Source organism: Myotis davidii, unplaced genomic scaffold (assembly GCF_000327345.1).
Source record: "Myotis davidii unplaced genomic scaffold, ASM32734v1 scaffold269, whole genome shotgun sequence".
Classification (NCBI taxonomy): Eukaryota; Metazoa; Chordata; class Mammalia; order Chiroptera; family Vespertilionidae; genus Myotis; species Myotis davidii.
In genome coordinates, this window is record NW_006383008.1 from 4,597,310 (window position 1) to 4,604,352 (window position 7,043).

The window sequence follows — 7,043 nt, forward strand, 5'->3', positions numbered from 1 at the left end:
TCAGTGGGAGTGAGTGGGGCAGGCACTGTCAGCACCTGGGAGCAGTGGTGGTGGAGTGTGGTTGCTTGCAGACAGGGAACCAGGGGCCTCAATGGGAGAGGCTGGGTGGAGTCGTGGATGATGGGCAGAGACCTGCCCCTGTGCCTACCACAGCCTCGTGGCCCACAATTCCTTTCAAGGTGAACGAATTTGTGCACTGGGCCCCTAGTAGTTAAATAATGAATTCTCTTTTTAAAATTATTTTACTTGAGTTGAGTAATTCATTCTGTTAGCCTATTTAAATTTTGAGGTCAGTTTTGATGTCTAAATTATATAAGATGATGAAAAAATAAAATGACTTCAATCCATTATTTAAAACTAGAGACCTAGTGCACAAAATTCATGCACTTGGGGTAGGGGGTCCCTCAGCCTGCTGTGCCCTCTTGCAGTCCAGAAGCCCTCAGGGGATATCTGACTGATAACCTCAGTTGGACATCCTTAGCACTGCTGCAGAGGCCAGAAAGGCTCCCACCAGTGTTGTTGCACTCGCCGGCCATGAGCCCGGCTTCTGGCTGAGTAGCACTCTCCCATGGGAGCACACTGACTACCAGGGGGCAGCTCCTCAATTGAGCATCTGCCCCCTGGTGGTGAGTGTGTGTCATAGTGTTGGGTCATTCTGGCTCTCCAACATCCCCTAAGGAGTCCCAGGTTGCAAGATGGAGCAGGCCAGGCCAAGGGACCCCACCAGTGCACGATCATGGCAGGGAGGGACATGGGAGATTGGCCATTCAGGGAGGGACCGCAGGAGGGTTCCAGGGCATGTCTGGCTCATCTCTCTCAGTCCCGATTGGCCGGACCCCAGCAGCAAGCTAACCTACTGGTTGGAGCGTCTGCCCCCTGATGGTCAGTGCACATCATAGTGACTCATCGACCAGTCAACTCTCTGCCCCCTGGTGGTCAGTGCACATTTTAGTGAGCAGTTGAGTAGGCTTAGCATATCATTAGCATATTATGCTTTGATTGGTTGAACAGCCAACTGGATGACCAGACACTTAGTATATTAGGCTTTTATTATATAGGATATCATTTAGCTTTTTGATAGATAAAACCAATAAGCTAAAACTACAGACTCAACCATACAAACATTAAGTCAATAATATATATATATTTTTTTTTTTGCCTGCTAATAGTTGCCTTTTATTCATCAATGAGTCAAGGTTGAGGGCTGAAAGTGACACCAGAAACGGGTTTTTGTCTCTGTTTTTATTCAGCAAGAGATGGTCATTCATGTGGGAGGGACTCAATGAGCAGCAGCAGCCTCTCTGGCAGCTTTTCTCTCTTGGAGCATCCTCTGCTTCTGCTTTGCCAGGCACTTCCTGGCTGAATAATGGGCTCCCAATTCGTGATCTGGGAAGAGATGGGAGAGTCATTGGGCCACTTCTGCCATAATGTGGTGGCAAGTAAAGTCAAGCATCCAAGACAATTACTGGCAGAAAGGGACCTGGGGCACAGTGATAATTCTCTTATACCCTGCAAGGCTTTCAACTTTGTAGTCTCTTCTCCATTGCATTTCTGCTTCAAACATGCACAAGACATCGTTTTCCTTGCAGTCGGTGATATCCGGCACCCGGCGGAACTCCCGGTGGTAGTAGTAATACTTGTTTTTTGCATGCTGCTGCTCTATAAACTCTCTCACGAGGGTCACAGGCCGGTCCACGAGGAGGTCGAAGGCCTTTGTCAGATAGGTGACGGGGTTGGGCAGCGAGGTTTGCGGCGCCGGCGCCGGCGTGCGGCGCGGGGGCTCGGGGTACACGTCCTTGTCCCAGCTGTCCGGCATGGCGGCGGCTCCCGGCGGCTCAACCTCGGGCACCGTGTCCCTGCCTCCGCCCCGCAGCGCGGCCTGGTCCGCCCGCAGCAAAGGACCTAAGTCAATAATATTTTAATGAAGTCACTACAGAACTGGGACTGTTTGGTCTCATTTAGGTGAAACAGAAGGGCTATAGAAAAATGGAAGCTAGCTATTTTATAGTGGACATAGAAATCAGTTTTTCAATTTTTAAATATTTTTTTAATTATAAAGAAATGGATGAATACATCTTTATTTTTAAAAATTCAAGTAGTAAAGAAGCATATTGAGAAAAATGTAAAAGCCCCATTTTACCACTTTCTTGTACATGCAAAACACAAATACACACTTGTAACCTATCCTTCTTTTCCCATGAGCACACATCCTAGAATCAACAACATTTGTTACTTTGACATGTAACATTTCTGTGCTTTTACACGCATTTACATGATGGAAAGGGTGGAATCACAGATGATTCAGATTGTTTTGATAAGAGCAGGATGGAATTGTGTGGTAGGGATTCAATAGCTCTATTTGAACATATGTTTGAAAGCTATTTAGAAATCAATATTGAAATTGCAATGAAGTATTTGGGTATATACTTCTGGCTTTCAAGGTAAAAATGAGGTCCAGTGACATAAAAATGTATGTCATTAGCATTTGGATGACATATAAGGACATGTTCTCAGATGAGATTACTCAGAAACTGAATGCAGAAATACACAAGAGTCCAGTTCATGACTAGGACCCACTGAATTCCAATATCAGCAGATTAGGCAGTGTGACAGGACCCACCAAAGAGGATTAAGAGGAAGTGGTCACTGGGAAAATGGGGCAATCAGAAGTTGGTTGGAAGCCCTGGTTGGGTAACTCAGTTGCTTAGAACATTGCCCCCGTATGTCAAAATTGCAGGTTCAATTCCCAGTCAGGGCACATACAAGAATCGACCAATGAATGAATAAAAAAGAGGAACAACAAATAAATCTCTTTCTCACCCCCTTCCTCTCTCTAAATAAATAAATAAATAAGTTGGCGGGGTAAAAGAAACCAAACCAAACCAAACCAAACAAAACAACCACAAACATGTTTCTAGAAAAAGGAAGTGCTCAACTATTTGTGAAAGTTCTTGTATATAACAGAGACTGAGAACTGGATATTTGATTTGGCAACATAACTGTCACTGGCAGTCTTGGACAAATTATTTTTCCTCTCTGTATCTTATTAGTATAGTATGAAAAGTAATAATATTCCGTGCTATTGACACCATCCAATGTACCTCCTAAGATTAACATGGATTAATTCATAGAAAGCATTTAGGACAGTCCCTGGCACATAGCACTCACTGAATACTAGGGGAGTGAGAGTAGAAAGAAGCCAGTGGTGCTGTGACCATAGATATCCTAGTCCACTGAAGAGAGCATGAGGAGAAAGGAATAAGGGCACTTGCACAGTCCCAGCTTTGTATTCTATATCAACTTGGACTTCATCAAGTCTGAGGAAATGACAGGTACATCTCTTTTTTCTGAAAAGCAGAAAATCAATAAAGTGTGGAGAGAGTCCTCCTACCTTCATGAAGGGCCTCCCTAATACCAACTATTTATTGTTCAATAATATTGAATCTATGTAAATTTTGGCCTTAAGAAGCTCTAATGTGGTCAAAAATATACTGTTAATTAAACTACCCAAAGCTGAGAATCCATTCTCTATTACATGTTCCATCACAAATTGTAGCCAGTCATGTTATCCAATAGAGTCTCTCAGTGATACTAAAATGAAATTAAATGACAACATTAACATACTTCAAATGCATATTTTCCAATAATAAAATGCCAACAATGTATTTTGCTTCAAATTCAAATATAATGTCCTGGAATGAGTTCCAGGAAGAAAATAAAATTGAAAATGAAATTCTCTTTTGAGTTAAAATGCAAAAACATTAAAGTCAGAGGCATTAAAGTCTGAAATCATAATACTCTTGTGCTTATGAATTAAAGTTCAATGATATTGAAGCCCCAAATTCTTTTTCCAAATTTCTTATCCCTCTATTTTTAATCCAAGTGGTTCAGGATGCCTGGGTCAAGTTATCCTTTACGAGAATGCACATGCTCCCTTCAGGGCCATTAGAGTTGTGTTGACACAAGACCAAGTCATCAGTGAGAGGTACATCCAGGACCACAAGAAATAAAAGTAAGTGATATAGTCTGATGTAATGAACTTTGAAAATCTAGAGTTTTGGAAGAAAGCAGCTGGGGGGTGGCAGGGGGAGGGAGACGGGGATGGTTTGAAAGAAACAAAGGACACCCAGGTCCCATTGCAGGACCTGAGACTCTACATGGGAGCTGAAGGGTGAAAATGTCATTACTCCAGGAGACTTCAAAGGTAACACCAGTCTTACTGGGAGACAGATAGGTTTGTGTCATGGGAGAAACTTGAAATAAATAGTTTAACGACTGACTAAATTTTAAAGGGCACAGGGTAATAGTGTTGAAGAACAGAGAAATATGGGAGATTGAATGATTGTCAAGGATATACATGCAAATACAGTATGGGAAAAGGGTTCAGGGATCCTTTTTCATAATGATGACTGGGAAAGCAGGATGAAAAGCAAAATGGGAGGAGCTGGAACGCATCTTAGAGGAAGATCAGTAATTCCTGAAACTAGAAGCACCATGGGCATTAGATGGGGTGTACACAGGTCTCATTTTGCATGGACAGTTCTAATTTATACTTATTGTCAATGTTTCCCATCCTTTTTAGCATCTGTCTAGTTTTTTTTTTAATTTAAAAGTGTTTATTAATAGTTTTATAGAAGGATATCACACTTGCCCTGATATTTTATGTTTCCAGTTTTTGCTATCATCTCTTCTATTTGTATGTGCGACACATGAGCAAAGAACAAAGTACTTACTTTAACACATGATTAAATTTGAAAAACAACCGGCATTAACCTGTCTCTCTCCAATTCTTTCCAGATGCGATTTATCTAACTTGTCCCTTCAAGGACAACATTGTAAGGTGTTCACTAATGAAAGGCCTTTGAGCACAATTGGCTAGAAAGAGTCAATTTTGATCTCAGGTGATAATGAGAGAAGTATTAGACATTGCTGTCCCTGACAGCCACTTAGTATACCAACCAATAGTGCCATGACCCGTGCCATGCTGGGGAGATAGAAGAAGCTTGCAAGCAGGGTTAGTTGCGAATCATTGGTTGGAGGTGAAGTAGAGCTGAGTGGTACTTCTATGTGTGAAGTAGAGGCTGGGCAAGACTTCCAGCAAAAGCCTATTGATATCACTGCACAAATAAAACTAAGAAAACAAAAATCTGATAAAGTAGCAATAACATTACTATAAAAACAAAAAGTTAGTAGTCATTTTAAAGCTGTGCCTCCAAATAACAATTAAAAATGTGGTTGCAGAAAGTGTGATATATTTTACTCTGTGAAGCATGACTTTTTATTTAGATCAAATAGTCTTCCAAATTAATTTTTTGTCTTTTTAACACTTCAAGTTTTTTATGCATGTGTGAAAAATGAGGCAATAATTGTGAATATACTCTCCCTTAGCAGAAGGAATTCTTAGTTAAATATGCCAGTTATTTATTGTGGCATCAAATACTCAAACAGAAAAGCCAGTTACATTGAATCTGATAATGATTTGATATTTTAACTCAAAAGATTATAGCAATGTTTTTCAAAATTCATTCTGTTGAAAGTGAATGTTGAATTATTTTTTTTATTTTCTTTGCTATGGAACAGCACTCTGAGTACAATCATTTTATATATTTTTCTTTCCATTTCAGTAATTAAATCCCTTTTTATGCAAACATTGATTTTGTAGCAAGTTTCATAATATTATGGAAATAAAGACCACAGAAACATTTTCATTAATTTTTTTTATCTCTAATAATAAAAGGGTAATATGCAAATTGACCAAACAGCAGAATAACTGGTCGCTATGACATGCACTGACCACCAGGGGGAGACGCTCAATGCAGCACCTGCCCCCTGGTTGTCAGTTCAATCCCACAGGGGGATCACCACTCAGCCAGAAGCTGGGAGGGTGCCGTGGTGGCAGGAGCCTCTCCCACCTCCCAGGCAGCACTAAGGAGCAGCGAGCCGAGCAGTAAGGAGCAGCAAGCAGGTGGGCAATAAGGAGTGAGGGCTCCTGGACTGTGAGAGGAATCCTGGACTACAAGAAGGTGCAGGACAGGTGAGGGACACCCCCCCACACCTGAGAGTGCACGGATTTTCGCGCACCAGGCCTCTAGTCTGTATATAAGATCAAAGGGAAAAGGAAAGTATTGGATTTGCTCAATTCCCACTCTCATTTGTCACTTGAGGTTGAATATACAGATATAGATATGTAATTTGAGCAGAGGGTCGGGTTCTCCACCAGAATTCTCTTTATGGTCAAGGATCTCTCTGCCTAACAATTTCCTTTTCTTTTTTTTTCTGTTATCAGAGGTTTCCTTGGTGGGGGAAATGTGAGGCAGTTGTTGGCCCAATATATCCTGGGTACAGATGACATGAACATTTCTGTAAGGAGAGGGTTGAGAGGGCATCTCATCAATGTTCATTACCATTAATGCAATGTCCCAATTTATCCTCACTAGTCTTAAACCAAGAATATAGATCTAAGGAATTGATACTGTATTAATACTGGATACAATTTTATGTTATAAGAAATATGATATTTGTACATATTGTAAGTTGATGTGAAATGTCTTTTCATTGTTTTGGAATGTATAGACATAGTTACCTGTCTCCTTAATATCAACAATTAACTTGCTCATTCCTTTGTAATACAGATCAATTGGTCCAGAATCGTAAGTCATCGAGTTGGTGGAATTACATTTGTCTCCTGGACAAAGCTACCTGGTTGGACCCTGAAAACTCTGATTTCATTTACACTGATATAAACTGGTTAAATATTGTTCCTTGTGACTGTGTTTATTAAAACTCACTTTTTAAAGACAATTCCAACTTAGTTCTAACGTAAAAGAATTCTGGATAACATGAATAGAATAAATTTATGCTATTGTCAATGAAAATAAATGTGTAAGCAAGAGGATTTACAGAATGTACATAAGCAACAAAATAGGTTTTAATGACATCCAGAGGAAGCCAAAGTGCCCTCAATCTAACGAGCATACTGAATATTTTGTACAGGAAAATCAATTGTACTCAATACTTCATCTTAATTATTTTCATGCTCAGGT

General features: G+C 40.5%; 1 pseudogene; it reads right to left on the reverse strand.

Annotated features, from left to right (window-relative positions):
- Positions 1-1,157: 1,157 nt before the first annotated feature.
- Positions 1,158-1,897, reverse strand: LOC102763377 (annotated as a pseudogene).
- Positions 1,898-7,043: the final 5,146 nt, after the last annotated feature.